The 16,580-nt window shown below is 44.2% G+C and overlaps 1 protein-coding gene across 2 annotated transcripts in view; it reads right to left on the bottom strand.

The window, feature by feature from the left end:
- Window positions 1-15,604, bottom strand: part of GNG12 (guanine nucleotide binding protein (G protein), gamma 12) — a 129,928-nt gene extending 114,324 nt beyond the window's left edge. Inside the window, exon 1 of one of the 2 annotated variants that reach the window (XM_011994994.1) lies at window positions 15,476-15,604. The gene's annotated coding sequence lies outside the window, so the exon portion shown is untranslated. Of the gene's footprint in view, window positions 1-13,954; window positions 14,253-15,475 lie in introns of those variants that run through there. The other variant, XM_011994995.1, reaches the window with a different exon arrangement.
- Between the last annotated feature and the right edge of the window lie 976 nt (window positions 15,605-16,580).

A 16,580-nucleotide genomic window follows, 5' to 3' on the forward strand; every position in this document is an offset into this window, starting at 1 on the left:
CTCTGCTAGCCCATGACCTTGCACAAGTAACAGAAGCTTTCTAGAAAGTGCCTCAGTGTCCCCATCTGTAAAGTGGAAATTAATGTTTGACTAGACTCCTCAGAAAGCTTTTTGAAAAGTGCAAAGTGCTTAAAGTTATTTTGATACAATACAACTTCTCTAGACATTAATTGAGTCTTCTATGCATGGACACTGCATATCACTGACAATATAAAGATGAAAAAAAGGCCACTGAATTCAAGGGGTACAATACATTCCATGCGGGAAACAGAAATGTGGTAGATAAAGCTACATAATTCAATGTAATAATTAGTATGATGGCTGAATAGCATGCTACTGGGAAGTCAGACAACAGAAAATTTACATATGTCCACAGATGGAGGAGAGAAGAGGACAAGGTGACAGACAGCAGGTAAATATTGATAGTCAGGTACTCATCTGAGCACTTTATGTATACAATCTCGAGTGAGCCTCAAAACAACCTTGTGAGGTAGGTAGGTACTGCTTTCCCCATTTTACAGATAAGGAAAGCAATACCTACCTACCTCGCAAGTTCAGAGAGGCAGTCTCTTAAAGTCATATGGCTAGTGAATGGCAGAGTTCCGCTTTGGCTGTGGGCCCAAAACCTAGATCATAATCTTTCCACACACCGTCTCCACCCTGACTATGACCCCATTCCTGACCTCCCCAGTGCCCTGCCCTGGCCCAGGCATAGCCCAGCACACTCCTCCTCTGTGCTTCCATACTGCTGTATTCACAATGCCATATAACATGCCTATTATTCTGTCATCATTTGTTTTTGTGTCTGTCTTCCTCATTAGTTTACTGGTCCTTAGGGAAGAAAGGGAAGGCAGCAGGTGCCTAGTAAACAGTTGGTGTTTGGTGTTTAATAAATGTTAATAAATGTTTTCTTTTGCTTCTTTTCTTTTTTTTTTTTTTGAGATATCTCATTCTGCTGCCCAGGCTGGAGTGCAGTGGTGCAATCATGGCTCACTGCAGCCTCAAACTCCTGGGCCCAGACAATCCTCCCACCTCAGCCTCCTGAGTAGCTAGGACTACAGGCACACGCCATTGCACCCAGCTAATGCTTTTTGTTTTTGTTTTTTTTTTTTGAGACGGAGTCTCACACTCTCGCCCAGGCTGGAGTGCACTGGCGCGGTCTCGGCTCACTGTAAGCTCCACCTCCTGGGTTCGTGCCATTCTCCTGCCTCAGCCTCCCAAGTAGCTGGGACTATAGGCACTCGCCACCACACTGGGCTAATTTTTTGTATTTTTAGTAGAGACGGGGTTTCACTGTTAGCCAGGATGGTCTCGATCTCCTGACCTTGTGATCCACCTGTCTCGGCCTCCCAAAGTGCTAGGATTACAGGCGTGAGCCACTTCGCCTGGCTGCACCCAGCTAATTTTTAAATTTTTTGTAGTGATAGGGTTTCACTGGGTTCCCCAGGCTAATCTCAAACTCCTGGGCTCAAGCAATCCTCTCATCTCAGCCTCCCAAAGTGCTGGGATTACAGGTGTGAGCCACCGCACCTGGCCAATAAATGTTTTCTCAATGAATGAGGGAAAAAATGAAATTATGCTAAGCTTCGAGAGACAGGTAGGAATTCACTAGGTGGTTTGAGGGAAACATTCTCAAAAGTAGAGGCAGAACCTTATTCATCCTTATGTCCCCAGGGTCTTGTACTTATTACAGGTACTTAATAAATGTCTAACAAATTCTAGGCAGGGGAAACAGTGTAGGAAATCCAGAGAGATTTAAGGTTACACAGTGAGTTTGGATAACTTGGCCAATGTGAATCACATAGTGGGTATGTGGGGACACAGAAGTGCTTCTCAAACTATTCATGGGGAAAGACCAGGTTTTTTTTTTTTTTTTTTTTTAAACTTCCAAATCAATATGGACCAAATCTTTCATAAAAATGCAGCAAAAAGGAACTGCCAAAAATGGGACAAAATGCAAGTCCAGTTCCGAATCAACAGATTCAACAGATGTAAAATGATGGTCAAACTGCTATAAAAATTACCAAACATGGACTTATCTAGCTGCAGACTGCTAACAAAGAGGTCTGTCTGCTGACCAAGCTTTTGGCACTGAGAAAGGTGGAGGTAGGGGCTATTGTGGAGAGCCACAGGAAAGACAAGCTTGAATTGTTCTACAAAGGAAAGAGAGATCCAGAATAATGTTTACTGAGGATTTCTGTGTGCCCAGCATGGTTATGAGTGCTTCACACCTATTAACTCATTTACATTTCATAACCTATCTGTGAGGTAAGTGCTATTATCACACTCGTTTTAGAGATGAGTAAACTGAGACACAGCCGTGAAAAACATTCCCAAGATTCCAGAGGTGGTAAGAAGCATCACGAGGCCTTGAACCTGGGCAGTGTGAACCTTGATTACTAGACTCCGACGCCTCTGGGGAACTCACAGACAATTTTCAGCCAGGAAGTGACCCACTGAAATTTATGTTTTAGAGAAATCGTGCTGGAGGCAGTGTGCAGGGTAAAGGTCAGTTAGGAAGCCACAACAACAATCCAGGTGAGAGGCATGGGGGTACGGAGGAGCAGACATATGGGCGCTTTAGGAGATGGACCCAGGCTTTGGTTGGGGGCAGGGTGTACGAGCTAGGGAGAGATGAAGAGGAGGGAGGTGTTCCTGATGACTCAAGGGTTCAGAGCTTAGCAACCTGGGTGGATGGAAATGTCTTATGGAAAACAGGCCGGAAAGCAGGTTTTAAGGGGAAGATGATGAGATCTGTTTTCAGCAAATGTCTACCTGAATTTGAAGAGCCTGAGACAGACAATCTACAGTTGTGTCTTAGGAAAATTCTACAGACTGTGATCTTCGTTTACTGAATTCAGGTAGTCACTATTTTCACCCTAGTTCTGCCAAGCCACTTTCCTCCTCTTCTTTCCCCTTTGCACTGGTTATACTTAAAATAGTTTAAAAAGCAGCAGTTCCACAACCCTAAACTTGCCTCCCTTCAAAAATAACATAGTGTGTACGCAAAATGCCACACTCATTACAGCTTATTTCTGAACAAAAAGCAGATTTCCCTGCAAATTCTTAATTGCATTTTCATTAAATCCAGATTCTCTATAATGGCGTATGTGACCTATTCTCTGTCGACTTCTCCAAACTCATCTCCTACCACGTATTAATTCATTCATTGTTCTTTACACTTCTACCACAGGAGCCTTCTTTTTGTGCTCAAACACACAAAGCTTGTTCTCAGCTCAGTGCCTTTGCACTGGCTGCTCCCTCTACCTGGAATGCTCTTCTCCAGAATTTAACCTGGTTGCCTCCTGCTCATTCAGCTCTCAGCTCAAATACCAGCAGAGAGATCCCGAGCGTGAGAAGGATTTGTCATAATGTTGCCAGCTCTGATATGGGCTTAAGGGCAAAGGACCAGAGGGAGGTCTCTAGGAGTTGATGGCTCCCAGCTGAGAGGCAGCAGAGAGCCAGAGGCCCTCATCCTATAATTGCAGGGAACTAGATTCCACCCACAACCTAAATAAGCCTAGAAATGAATTCTTCCCAAAGCCTCCCAATAAGAGGCCAACACCTTCAATTTGGCCGTGTAAAACCCAGAGGAGAGAAACCAGCCAAGCCCACCCTGACTTTCAACATACAGAACTGTGAGATAATTCATATTTGTTGTGTTAGGCTGCTAAATTTGTGGTAATTTGTTATAGTAGCCATAGAAAACTAACACACTCTTTTTTTTTTTTTTTTTGAGACGGAGTCTGGCTCTGTCACCCAGGCTGGAGTACAGTGGCCGGATCTCAGCTCACTGCAAGCTCCGCCTCCCAGGTTTACGCCATTCTCCTGCCTCAGCCTCCCGAGTAGCTGGGACTGCAGGCGTCCGCCACCTCGCCTGGCTAGTTTTTTGTATTTTTTAGTAGAGACGGGGTTTCACCGGGTTAGTCAGGATGGTCTCGATCTCCTGACCTTGTGATCCGCCCGTCTCGGCCTCCCAAAGTGCTGGGATTACAGGCTTGAGCCACTGCGCCCGGCCTCTAACACACTCTTACAGCTGATGTGCGTTATAGTTTAATCAGCAGCATTTTTTTTTTCTTAGTGGCACATAGAATAATGGCACATAGAATACTGGCACATCTAATCAATGACATCTTAAATTTGTTGAAATATGGTGTTATTATCTCTATTTTGCAAACGGGAAAACAGCATCTGAGAGGTCAGGTGATTTGCCCAGGAGACTGAAACTGCAAACTCAAGCTCTAAACCCGGGGTGTCCAATCTTTTGGCTTCCCTGGGCCACACTGGAAGGAGGAGAATTGTCTTGGGCCACACATAAAATACACTAACGATAGCTGATGAACTGAAAAAAGAAATCGCAAAAAAATCTCATAATGTTTGAAGCAAGTTTACGAATTTGTATTGGGCCACATTCAAAGTCATCCTGGGCCACATGCGCCCCGCATTTTGAGATTTTTTTTGCAATTTGTTTGTAAGCTCATAAGCTATCGTTAGTATTCGTGTATTTTATGTGTGGCCCAAGACAATTCTCCTTCCACTGTGGCCCATCTTTTGAGCCCATGTTCAAAAGATTGAACATCCCTGGGCTAGGGTATCTTGTCAAAAGGCCAAGGAATGGCTGACATGACCTCCTTCAGGCTTATGTCTGATACAGGACCACAAAGACCCAGTAAGCTCCGGAAGCAGTCAATCCCTTCTGATCAGGCACCCAAAGGTGCTAGGTACCCTTCTAGGTACTGGACCAAGATCCTGCCCTTATGAAGCTGACACTATAGTGAGGTAGGTTAATATAACAATTGATTGAGATAAGTGCTAGAAGGAAAACAAAACATCCAGAGAACTTCAAAGCCACCTTCACAAAAGTCAGAAAGTATATATTCGGGAGCTGAAAAGAAACAGAGCACTGGGCCTGGAAGACAAAATTTTTCTTTGGGATTTTTCATGGGCCACTCATGGCTAGTGTGGGAACTCCCAGAGACAGAGTTTTCTGTTGTGAGTTTAAAATATTTTTTTTGTTTCTTTGCTTTTTTTGTTTTTTGATGGAGATATAGGGTAACTTTATACTCAAATTCATAAGACTGCCTCTTGTGAATTTCCAAAAACAAAGCCACAGCCATCTTCCCATCAAATAACAACTTCCCTCTCTTTCAACAGCATTCAGTTTTTAAAAGATGAAAATTAATTTTATATTAAAATAGCATCCCAAGAGCTGACTGAAAGAGCACTTCAAAAAGAAAGATGATTCTACGCAACTCCAATCCCACATCCTTTGTAGAATCTTGAGCTCTGGCTTGACTTCTTACATTGTGCTTTTACTTTCATCTTCTTTTTCACCCTGGAAATAGAGTAGACAAAGCTCCGATGGTGAAATTAAAGGGAGAACAGGAGCCCAATTCAGAGAGTAAACAACAACAACAAAATGTGGCATGTATAACCTTCTTTGAGGAGATACTTGTAAGTGGAAAATTCTAGGCTTCTTAAAAGGAAGTTTTTAAGTTTTGCAGGAAATATTATTGAAATGTATATATTCTCAACCTCTCTCTTTTGTTTTTGTTTGAGAGGGAGAAATTCCAGGCTAGAAGATCATCTTCATCATGTTTTTTGGAGAAGCCCCAGTTTAGTAATACCATTAGCTGAAAACTATTTTTAATTCAGACATTAGCAACTGGCATAAAACCCTACTTTCCACTTCTCTTGATTTTGCACTGACAATTTGGCAGCCCACTCTACCCTTAGGCCCAAAAGAGCCATCACATTCATAAGTCTGTATTTAGGAGATTCTGACAGAGATGTATGCAAGAGGAAAGGTCAACAAATGCCCACAGGAGGATCAACATTCTGTAAAAGATGTAAGAACGGCCCCAAACCACCATCTCACTCATAATAAAAAATATTTCAATGGCTCTAAATTACTGTTGTGCAGAAACCAGATTAGCAAAAATAAGAAGAGCTGACACTTTTATGGCCGGTGGCCCTAAGGAACCAGGACATCCAATACATTCCTAATGGGAGGGCAAAATGGTTCAATCTTTCCAGAGGGGTACTACAGAGCACTGTGATTCAGCAGTCCCACTTCTGGGCATCAATCCTTAGGTACACCTTCACAAAGCAAAATGATTTATTACATCTTTATTCTTCACGGCACTGTCTGTAATAGCAAAAGACTGGGAAACAGCCCAAAGGTCCAGCAGTAGGGATTGGTCAAGAGGACCATGGTACATCCACATGATGGAAAACTTGTTATTCTATGTGTGTGTGAGAGAGATACTTGCAGAGACAGATGTCTAAAACATACTGCTAATTTTAAAAGGCAAGGTAAAGAGTATATATACCATCTTTAATGAGAGAAGGGGGAAGAATTAAAATACCATATATTCTTTTAGATTGTATTTACAAGTTGCTACTTGCAGAGAATATGGGACAGGCGTGCATGGGGATAAGATGGGAGCAAGATTTTTGAATTTGAAAACTTTTGATTTTTTGTGAATTTGCTATTTAAAGAAATCCTGGGGCTGGGCACGGTGGATCAGGCCTATAATCCTACCACTTTGGGAGGCCGAGGCTGGCAGCCTCAGGAGTTGCTTGAGCCTAGGAGTTCGAGATCAGACTGGGCAACATGGTGAAACTCCATTTTTACAAAAAACACAAAAATTGGCCAGGCGTGGTGGCAGGCACCCATAGTCCGAGCTAGTCAGGAGGCTGAGGTGGGAGGATCACCTGAGCCAGGTAAGTCGATGCTGCAGTGAGCCATGATTGTGCCACTGCACTCTAGCCAGGGTAACAGAGTGAGATCCTGTCTCAAAAAAAGAAAAAAGAAAAGAAAAGAAATCTTGTAGGGAATTCTTATAGGAAACTGTCAAAAATGTTTACCTTTATATAAGATTGTAATGTTTCTTCAAGATCATATATTATGTATTTTCAAAAATACAGAGGTTGCATAGGCAATTTTCCCAAAAGTATGAAGAAAGCACAAGATTGGCAGGGAAGAGATAAAGCTAAGGTGGAGTTCAGCAGCTCAGGAGGAGGAGTTGGAGAAACCTGGGTTTAGGCAGGTAGGTTCTCATGTGAAAGTCGGTCAGGGAAATCTCAGTCCAGAGTTCAGAAGGTGAGCACAGTGAGCGTGGAGAGGGTAATTTCTGCCCTGTGTTATATTACCTGCTGGATGTGGGTGGCTCTGAGCCCCCTGATATTTATTACAGCCAGAAGAAAGTCAGAGAACTGTAGGTGAATGGGAGGCAAAGACAGGAACACTAGGATTACCTCCCAGGCGGCCTGCCAGGAGCATTGATTTGCTCTTGGAAAAAGCATGCTGCTCATCAAATATTTATGTTAAAAAAGAGGGCAAGGCATGTGCTGGAATATTCTGCTTAATTTGACAGAGATATTCCTTGAAAACTTGAGACTCCTGGAATTTTGTGTAATCAAATCATACTAGAAACACAACAAGTGAATTAGCTATTTAAAGAAATTCTGTAAGAAATTCTTAGGAATTGTCGTATTCTGCTCTTTCTGCTTTGAGAATATGAGTATGTCTGAAGATGGCTGCATTTAACCAGGTTAAATGTGAAAGGCATTCACGTTTCTGCATCTTTTGGATTTTTTCACAAGGTGTATTGTCTCCAGAAAACAGCAGATGGCCTAGGTATGAAGTACGAACCAGCACCTTGGCCCTCAGGACCACTACCTTAGCAGTTAGATTCACTAAACATGGCTGATCCTACAGGCTGTGCAAATGCCTCCCAGAAGAGGAGCCAGGAGGAGGAAGTTGATTCTGACTACAGGCTTGTCTAAAGGATCAACTTAAAAAGCATGCAAGTAGTACCAGTTGGTACTAAGAGGAACACAGACAAACCCTCTGAGTTTGTGATACCTTTGGCAACAAGACTCCGCACCCCTTAGCCTAAACTAGGAGCCTTTTTCCAGAAGTAGCAGCTACTCATAGGTAAGTTCCAAAGGCTCCTGCAACCACTGTTACTTGCATCCTGTCCCCAAGGAAAAAGGCCTATGGCTGATCAATAAATAACATGAACCCCTCTCCACATTCCCAAGAGTTACTGCTACTCCATTCCCTGCACCAGGCCAACAACACAACGGGTGCTGGTGACCCTGGCAAGTGACCCTCAGAAATGATGAATAGAAGAGAAAGAAATTCATCCTAGGCAACGTGTACCACTGAATGTTTCTTTCCTAGCATATATAATCCATACTACTTTTTTACATGTACCTTGCTGACACACACCACAGAAAACATGGTTTTATTCCTTCATTCCACTGGCATTCATGAAGTTTATACGTTTCCCAATAAAGCCCGACATGATAAACCAAATGGTTAAGTGACAGACTCTACCAGCTGATGGCATCTAGGGGACTACTGTGGCTGTAGGGGCTTTGAGAAGCAGAACTGCTGGTAGCCATATTGTGCCTTTGTGTGTGTTAAAAAAGGTAATCCCTCCAAGTACACCTAGCCTTTTGCAGGCTTGATAGCATCAGAAAGAAGTTCCCTTTTGTCCTAGCAGAGGCAGTCCTACTCCAGGATGCATGTGGTTTTTGTTTGTTTAGCAGATGTGAACCTCCCATTTGCCTCCTTGCCCAGGCCTCTTGTGCAGTGAACAACTTGTACAACAGTTCAAGGCATCCCTGTCAAGAAGTCATAATCCATTCCTTCTGCTTCTTGGCCAGACATCCAACCCTCCCATGACAACTTATCTGCACAGCCAATCATGACCTTATATATCCACATGAAGCCCCATGGTCTAATGTGCAGGCCATGGTCTAATAATTCAGGTTTCATTAGTGTAGGTATAACTCAGGCATCCAGTCTAAAGGTTACACTTTTCTAATTTGCCTGAGATTCTGGTTAAACTTGGTATGATGATGTTATCTCACTAACGTCTTCAGTAAGCCTCAATAAAGTCCAGGAGGCTTTCAGATTTTGATTCCTCTTTCCATCCTTAGCTTTAGCTTATGGTGGGATTTAATGGATTTCAGTTTGAGTCTTCACTTGAGAAAAAACCTCATGTTTTTCCTCTGCAATAATTTATCCCCCCGCCCAAAATCCCACAAAATTTGACGTAACTGCAAGCTCGGGGTCTGAGTCAAAGGGTCCTAGTGGGGAGTTAAGGGTTTAGTGTCCAGTGGTCAAGGACGTCTCGGCTAGTGCCATCTGCAGCTAAATAAAAGCCTGATTATTTCACATCAGTGAAGTTAAGATGGGCTCATGTGAGTCTGGACACAGCCATTCTGAATGAAGACAATTCTCTACACACAAGTGCAGAGATGACAACTGATTCAGACTTCACTCCAGTGAGCATGTGTGATCACGCAAACTCAAGTTCAACCAGAGCTTATACTTCTCTCTTCTGTCAACCAAAGGGGATCCTATGTGTCAATCACATGACCTTGCCTATAAGGGGAGTGGTGGCCTACTGTGTCAGACAGCACACAGAACACAAAGGCTTCTGACTCTCTGGGCCCAATGTCAGCCAGTTATTATACAATCAATGAAACTGAAAATTACAGAAGATTTTAGCAACCAATCTCTTAGAACTTTTAGCTACTAACCCTCCGGCAGAACTGAAAGTATTAAGTCTTAATAGTCTCCAACACTCCAGTATTTTTTTTTTTTTTGAGACGGAGTCTTGCTCTGTCGCCCAGGCTGGAGTGCAGTGGCGCGATCTCAGCTCACTGCAAGCTCCACCTCCCAGGTTCATGCCATTCTCCTGCCTCAGCCTCCTGAGTAGCTGGGACTACAGGTGTGTGCCACCACCCCAGCTAATTTTTTGTATTTTTAGTAGAGACGGATTTCATCATGTTAGCCAGGATGGTCTCGATCTTTGAGCCACCACGCCCGGCCAACACTCCAGTTTTTATTATACAGTAATTCTCTGAAATGCAGACTCATTAAAAGAAGACAAAAACCCTCCTTGTCACAGGATGGCAACCAGACACTTCACAACCAAGCACTTTTATGATACCCAATAAAGCCTGACATGATAAACCAAACATTTCAGTGACACCAGAAATGATTTTCAAGAGAGACTCTCCAATAAACGGAATAATCTAGCTAGAAGTTATCTTAAGTCAAATCACCTCCACTATCTGCCCTGGATCCATGCTACCTGTTAACTACTCTCCTGTCGTTCCTAAGGGAGGAAAGTGGGGAGATCAGGATGTGTGGGTATCTGCTGGTTCTAGAACAGGACTTAGCAGGTCAGTTCCTTCATCTGTATTATCCAGGCCCCCTTTGGGAGTCCAGGGATGAAAGAGGTAGACTTCACAGGGTCACCAAGGACTGGACCTTTGTGTTCTCTTCAGGCGTGCTGGGTTTCAGCAGCCATTTGGAAGTGTTAACCGCTATGGCTAAAGAGTGGCAAGTCTGATGGAGAGGAACTGATGATTCTCCTCAGGTAGGTCACCTAAAAGGAGTCTCCTCCTCATGTTTCTCTTGATTTGATTTACAGTTTTTAAGCAAAACTGACTCCATAAAGCCCTCTTCACTCTCACCTCTGGCTGGATGCACCTCCATCTCTGCGCAGAGGGCATGAGATGCGGAGTTAAGATGCTTCTGGGTCAAATTCTGTTCTTGCAATTTAAGCAAGGTTCAGACTTTAGGGAACCTCAGCTTCCTCCTCTGGGCTGTTGTGAGAACTGAGCAAGACTGTATATGGGAAGGGTTTAGAAACAGCCCAGTATATAGAATACATACAATTGTGCTGTAATTAGTTTTTATCTATCCAACCTTCCTGTTAAACTAAGTGCACCAATATTTGCCTCATTACTGTCTTCCTGGTGTCTGATATACTGAAGGTGCTGTAAAAGCGCAGCTCATCAATGCAGGCCTGGATCTGGGAAGTCACAACTTCCATAAAGTCAAGGTTAGTGGACTAGGTCTATATGCAGATCCTAAAAACCCACTGGTAGACTTTTCAAATATTCCTCATGAAGATCAACCTACAAGCTTCTGGGCCTTTTCTTTTACTGCTAAACAATTCTCACTGCAAAGGTTTTGACATTTAACCGAAGGACATTCAACTGCCATAAAAGTTGGTGCTTTTTCCAAAACAACAACAAAATCCTGCTATTTGTAGTTAACAAGCCAGATTTGTTTTTTAGTAACTATTACACAATTTTTTTTTTGTATTTGTAGTTAATAAACCAGATTTGTTTAGTAACTATTACACAAATGAATTATTTTTTAGTATATATATAGGCGCATTGTGGAAAATAGGGGAAAAGCAAGTTGGGGTGGGGGGAGCACCATAATCCCATCACCAATTTGTCTGTATTTTCTTCTAGCCTTTTTTTATGGTTTAAAAATAATTTTTAGGCTAGCTGTAATTGTAATAACACAATGTAACTGTGCACATTGCTTTTCCCCATTTTAAACTGTAACAGACTTCATGCATTACTGATTTTTAAAAGTCTAATGAAAAAGAAAATGGAATTGAGATTTGGAAGAATTAACTTGTTTAACAAATTACAAACCATTTCACATTCAAAAGACATAATGATGATTGCCTAACTCTCTTACTTTGTAAGTACTATTTGGCAGGACTATTTAAACTACTGAGCTTTTTTTAGATTTGGGGGAAATACTAAAATTTTGTATAGCTGTTTTCCTGTTACAAAAATAATGCATGCTCATTATACAACATGTAGAGAAAATTTCAATAATTTAATGTTAACATTTATTGAATGTGGACTATGCACCAGGCACTAATCCAAACGCTATATACATAGATTAGCTCATTTACTCCTTATAACACTTATGGAAGCATAGATTAAGTAACTTGCTCACTGTCTACTCACCTAGAAGTATGAGCCACAAATCATTATGCTATGTTCTAGGAGTGAAAAGCGTCAATAATTTACTCAATCAAATGCTTCAACTGTTTCAGAGCATAATGTCATAGGCAAGAAAAAATTAATAATAACACTGTACCCTTTATAGTTATTTAAAATTATTATAAACCACATCTCTGTGTCCCAGTGGAGCAATTAGTAAAACGAGAAATCATCTGTGGCATGAGCTAAGCTCCTGGTTCAGCCCAATTCTGTGCAACTGACGTGCATTAAGACAAAAACAAGAAGATTTAAAGGGTTTGTTTTAAAGACAGAGACTTTTTTTTTTTTTGAGACAGAGTTTTGCTCTTGTTGCCCAGGCTGGAGTGCAATGGCCAATCTTGGTTCACCGCAACCTCTGTCGCTCAGGTTCAAGTGATTCTCCTGCCTCAGCCTCCCAAGTAGCTGGGACTACAGGCATGCACCACCATGCCCAGTTTATTTTGTATTTTTAGTAGAGACGGGGGAGGGGGGGGCGTTCTCCATGTTGGTCAGGCTGGTCTCAAACTCCCAACCTCAGGTGATCTGCCCACCTCGGACTCCCAAAGTGTTGGGATTACAGGCGTGAGCCACTGCGCCTGGCAAGATAAAGACATTTTAAAAATCTTTTAGATTTTAGGAAATGAGTCAACAATGTGATGAGTAGAGTCCCTGAATTAACTGAACACCCAATCTCATGAAAATTTATAAATAAAACAACCACTCACAATCAGCCTAACACTTCTTATGGCTTATCTGTTGGCCTTGGACATCAGTACATGCAAAAGTAAATAACAGGATACCCTTGGGTCACGTGTTTTCATACTTTAATTAAGAATTATACTTGGTTAAAGATGAATACTTCAGTTCCTGGCTACTTTCCTACCTAGGGTTAATAAACACAACTATTTGAAATATAAATTATCTTTAAATGTAAAGGATAATGCAATGTTTCTGTCAAAATTACTATGCAACTGTAACTTTGGCACTAAAAGCATATTAAAACTATTAATCCTTTAATCATAATTATTCATATTGTTGTGGTAGAAACACCACACACACACACACATACCAGTTACTTCTGGGGAATTTGAAATTGCTCTATCTAGCATTTCCGGAAGGTTCAAGCTACCACCTTGCAATTTATCCAGTAGCCTGCTGCTTGAACAAGCTAGATTAATATCTAATAATTTTGACCATGTACTGTGTGTTAAGTCCAGTTTAAGTGTTTTCCAAAGACTGTTTCACATACTTTAAAGCCCTACAGATAGAGACCATTATTATCCCCATCTTATAAATCAGACTGAAAAGGTTAAATAGCTAATATTTTCATCTAAGTCTGTCTGACTCCAAAGCCAACACCCCAAATCACTGTTAAACAAGCTTCTCTTCCAAGTTATGGCTCAGAAAAATTTACTTGACTTTCACAACTTGCCTTTCTAGGTTAAGCTTAAGCTGACATAAAACTCCAAATTAAAGCAAAACACAATAAATCACTTAATTCTAAATTTGATTTTTTTTCCTGCTAGACAGAAGTTTTCAACAATTAAAAAAAAAACTAATCTGATATTGGCTAACCACTTCCTCGAGTGTTCTGACCATGAAGCCCTTTGCTCTCACACTTTAATAAACCACCGATATTCTCTAACAAGTGACAACACAAATCCACAAATCTAATTGTTAGAGAGCTTTCAAGTAAGATTGGAGCTTTCTGGACAGGAAATTTTTATAATACTATTTTTTTCAGGCTCTTGTGAATCACAGATTCACATTTTCATATATTTCTACACAAATCTAAGTGCTGTATGCCCTGTTGGGTGTTCGATATCTAGTAAATTACATGAGTTAAATACAGCAAAAATAGGACTGCATTATTTAAAAGGTCTAACGACGCAGTAGACTTTTTAGCATTTTTTGGACTTAAACCAGGGCTTTACGGCGCTGGTTAACTATTAGAGAAGGCAAAGGGACTGAACATTTTATCTGAAAGTCCTTTTATCACTTAAGACTCTGTAAAATGTTTGATTACTTTAAAAATTGTGTGTGTGAATCATGTTAGTTTACTAGAAAAGGGGCTTGCTAGTACATATAATTGGGTTAAAAAAAACAAAAACAAAACAAAACAGCTCCTTACTTGAATGTGATTGTTTTGGCAATAGTAAAATTCAATCCCGTCGTTCTAGCGCTGCCTGCCTTCCTGGTTCTCCTAGGTGAGGGCCGCCATCCTGCGATAATTTACTTCGAGAGCTGAGAAGCGCTGGCAAGGGTGCAGTCTGGTGACTAGCACTTTTAAAAACAAAGCCAAACTCCGCTTTTAAAATAGAGAAGGCACAGACGCAGACCCTGCCTCTGACGACATCCAAAAGATTCATTATAGACAGCCTATTCAGGCGAAGCTACAACCGCCCCAGGAAATATAAACTGTGTCGGCAGAGACAGCAGGGGGGAGAGGAAGTAACTGATGGGAAGGAAGCTAATCATGTGAAGTTTGTCCAACTCCACACGGTCTAATAAATTCCCGTTTGTTTCCGCTGGGAGCAGCCATTAAACGCGCCCTGACACGTGGGCGCAGGAACCTCCCTTCTACCTCTGGCGTTCAGAGATTTCCTTCTCTACCCACTTGTTTGTATACAACCACGCCCGGCAGGATGACCACCAGATGACCGGCCGCGGCAGTGCCTCCACTCAGCCCCAGCTGGGCAAAGTTTCACTCCACTGCGGCGACGTGAACAAGAATCACGGCTTCCTTACCGTGAGTTATGAATGATTTAAGCCAAGTTTACAGGACACACAAAGCGAGGGAAGAGTGAGTGACGGGAGGCGCTGACAGGGTTTTAAAGTTAGCTTTTATTGATACGCCCTAATTACAATGAAAAACAGAAGTCACCCTGACCCACGGGATAACTGTCGGGGCAATAATATTTTTAAGAAAAAATCACGCAAGACTGAGCCTCAATCTCCCCCTTATCACCTGCAAATACAGTCTGCAGAAGGGCAGCCTAGGGACCCCACTCGGGGGTCCCTCGCAGGGTGCGTCATATGGGCTCTCCCCTCTGCGACCCGCTATTTCCCTGCTAGACCCCCAGCGCCCAGCGGATTCCAAGGCTGCGCTCCCGCCGGCTGGTCCCGGGAGGTAGAAAGTAGGCAGAGGGGCGTGGCGTCTCTGTCGCCCCCAGATTCCAGCCCTCCTCCAACGCCTGGCACCACCACAAGCCAGGGCTGGGAACACTGGGGGCCTCCCAATCGGGCGCGGGGCGCACGGCCGCAGGCTGGCGAGGAGGCAAGCAAGCTCGCGGGGAGACTTTTCCTTCCACCCCTAGCCTAGCCCCAGCCCCAGCCGTGGGGGCACCGGCTCCCCGCGACCTCGAGTTGCCGCCCGTCGAAGGCGACCGCGCGGTTTCTGCCTCTGGGTCTGGGTGTCCCTTGCCCCCTTCCTCCGCCTCTCCCCGGTCTCCGGCGCCCAGCGCCCCGACCAGTCCCCGCCCTCCAGGACACTCTTCCCTCCTTCCTTCCTTCCTCCGCTCCCTCCCTCCATCTCGCTTCCCAGCACCCGGGACTCGGAGGCGGCCCCCGAACTCGCTGGCCGACGCCCCGCGCCGCGCCCGGACCCCGCGGGGACCCGACTCACCACCCGCGCCCGCCGCTTGGTACTCACCCGCCTGCTGGTGCGCTGCCCCGCCGTCGCCGCCGGGACTCGGTCTCTAAGGGCTCCTGGAGACGGCTCCGATCTCTCCTCCTCCTCCTCCTCCTGCTCCTCCGGGCGCCGGCTCCGCCTCGCTGGGGTGGGCGGGGCGGCGGCGGCCCCAGGCTCCTTCCTCCGCGCCGGGCCCTGCCTCCCGCCCAGACACCCTGGCTATCTTGCCCCGGGCCGCGGAGCCCGCGTTGTGGCCCGGCTGGAGGAGGGGAGAGGCCTGGCCTGGGGAAGCTCGGTGGACGTCTGGCCGTCTTTGGCCATCCCCCTTCCCCTAATTCTCATGGAGGACCTGAAGTTCTAGGAGTTGAGGGCTCCCACTCTACGACCCGCTCCTCTGCGGGGCCGCCCTGACGCCTCGCAAGTTTCCTTCGCGTGCGAACGCCTCGCCAGCCCCTGTGCCAGCGGTCCCCAGGGCTGTGAGGATGAGCGCTGCCAAACCCCTACACAAAAGTTTGGCTCTGCCCCAGACACTATGGAGGAAAACACTCACAGTAACATTTAAAGGGCCCTGGGGCCACGGAGAGACGTTTCACAGAAAGTGGAGGTATAACTGCGGATTATTGAATTTGTAGTACATCCACCCACCATTAGCTTCCCGTCCATCTGCCCCAACCCCCTGAAATTTGTTTCCGAATGTCCAGTACCTGGCAGAGTTCTGCCCGATGAATTAGTCGGATTTGGTTGGTCTTTTCTGGAATGGTTCAAGGTCGGGTAAATGGAGGAGCCATTTCTGCTTCCACAGATTTCGTACTATTCCTTGGGCCATTCGACAAACATTACCGAGCACCCGCTGTGTACCAAGCGCGATGCTAAAGGTGATGGGAGAGGTATAAAGATGAAATCAGACAGGGGGCTTGCCTTCTTGGAGTCCAGAAAGAGTAAAGAAACTGAATGTTCAGAAAACCACTCAGCGGACTTCTGGAGTATTCCTAGGTAACCGCTTTCTTGTTTGACAGGGTGGAGAGAAAAGAGGTGAGGCCAAAGTAGGTCACTTAGAACCAGTGTGGGCAGAGTCCGCACTTGAAATGGAGTCTGAAAGCATTGGTGAGGGATGTCTGTGTATTGA

Source organism: Mandrillus leucophaeus, unplaced genomic scaffold (assembly GCF_000951045.1).
Source record: "Mandrillus leucophaeus isolate KB7577 unplaced genomic scaffold, Mleu.le_1.0 Scaffold464, whole genome shotgun sequence".
Classification (NCBI taxonomy): Eukaryota; Metazoa; Chordata; class Mammalia; order Primates; family Cercopithecidae; genus Mandrillus; species Mandrillus leucophaeus.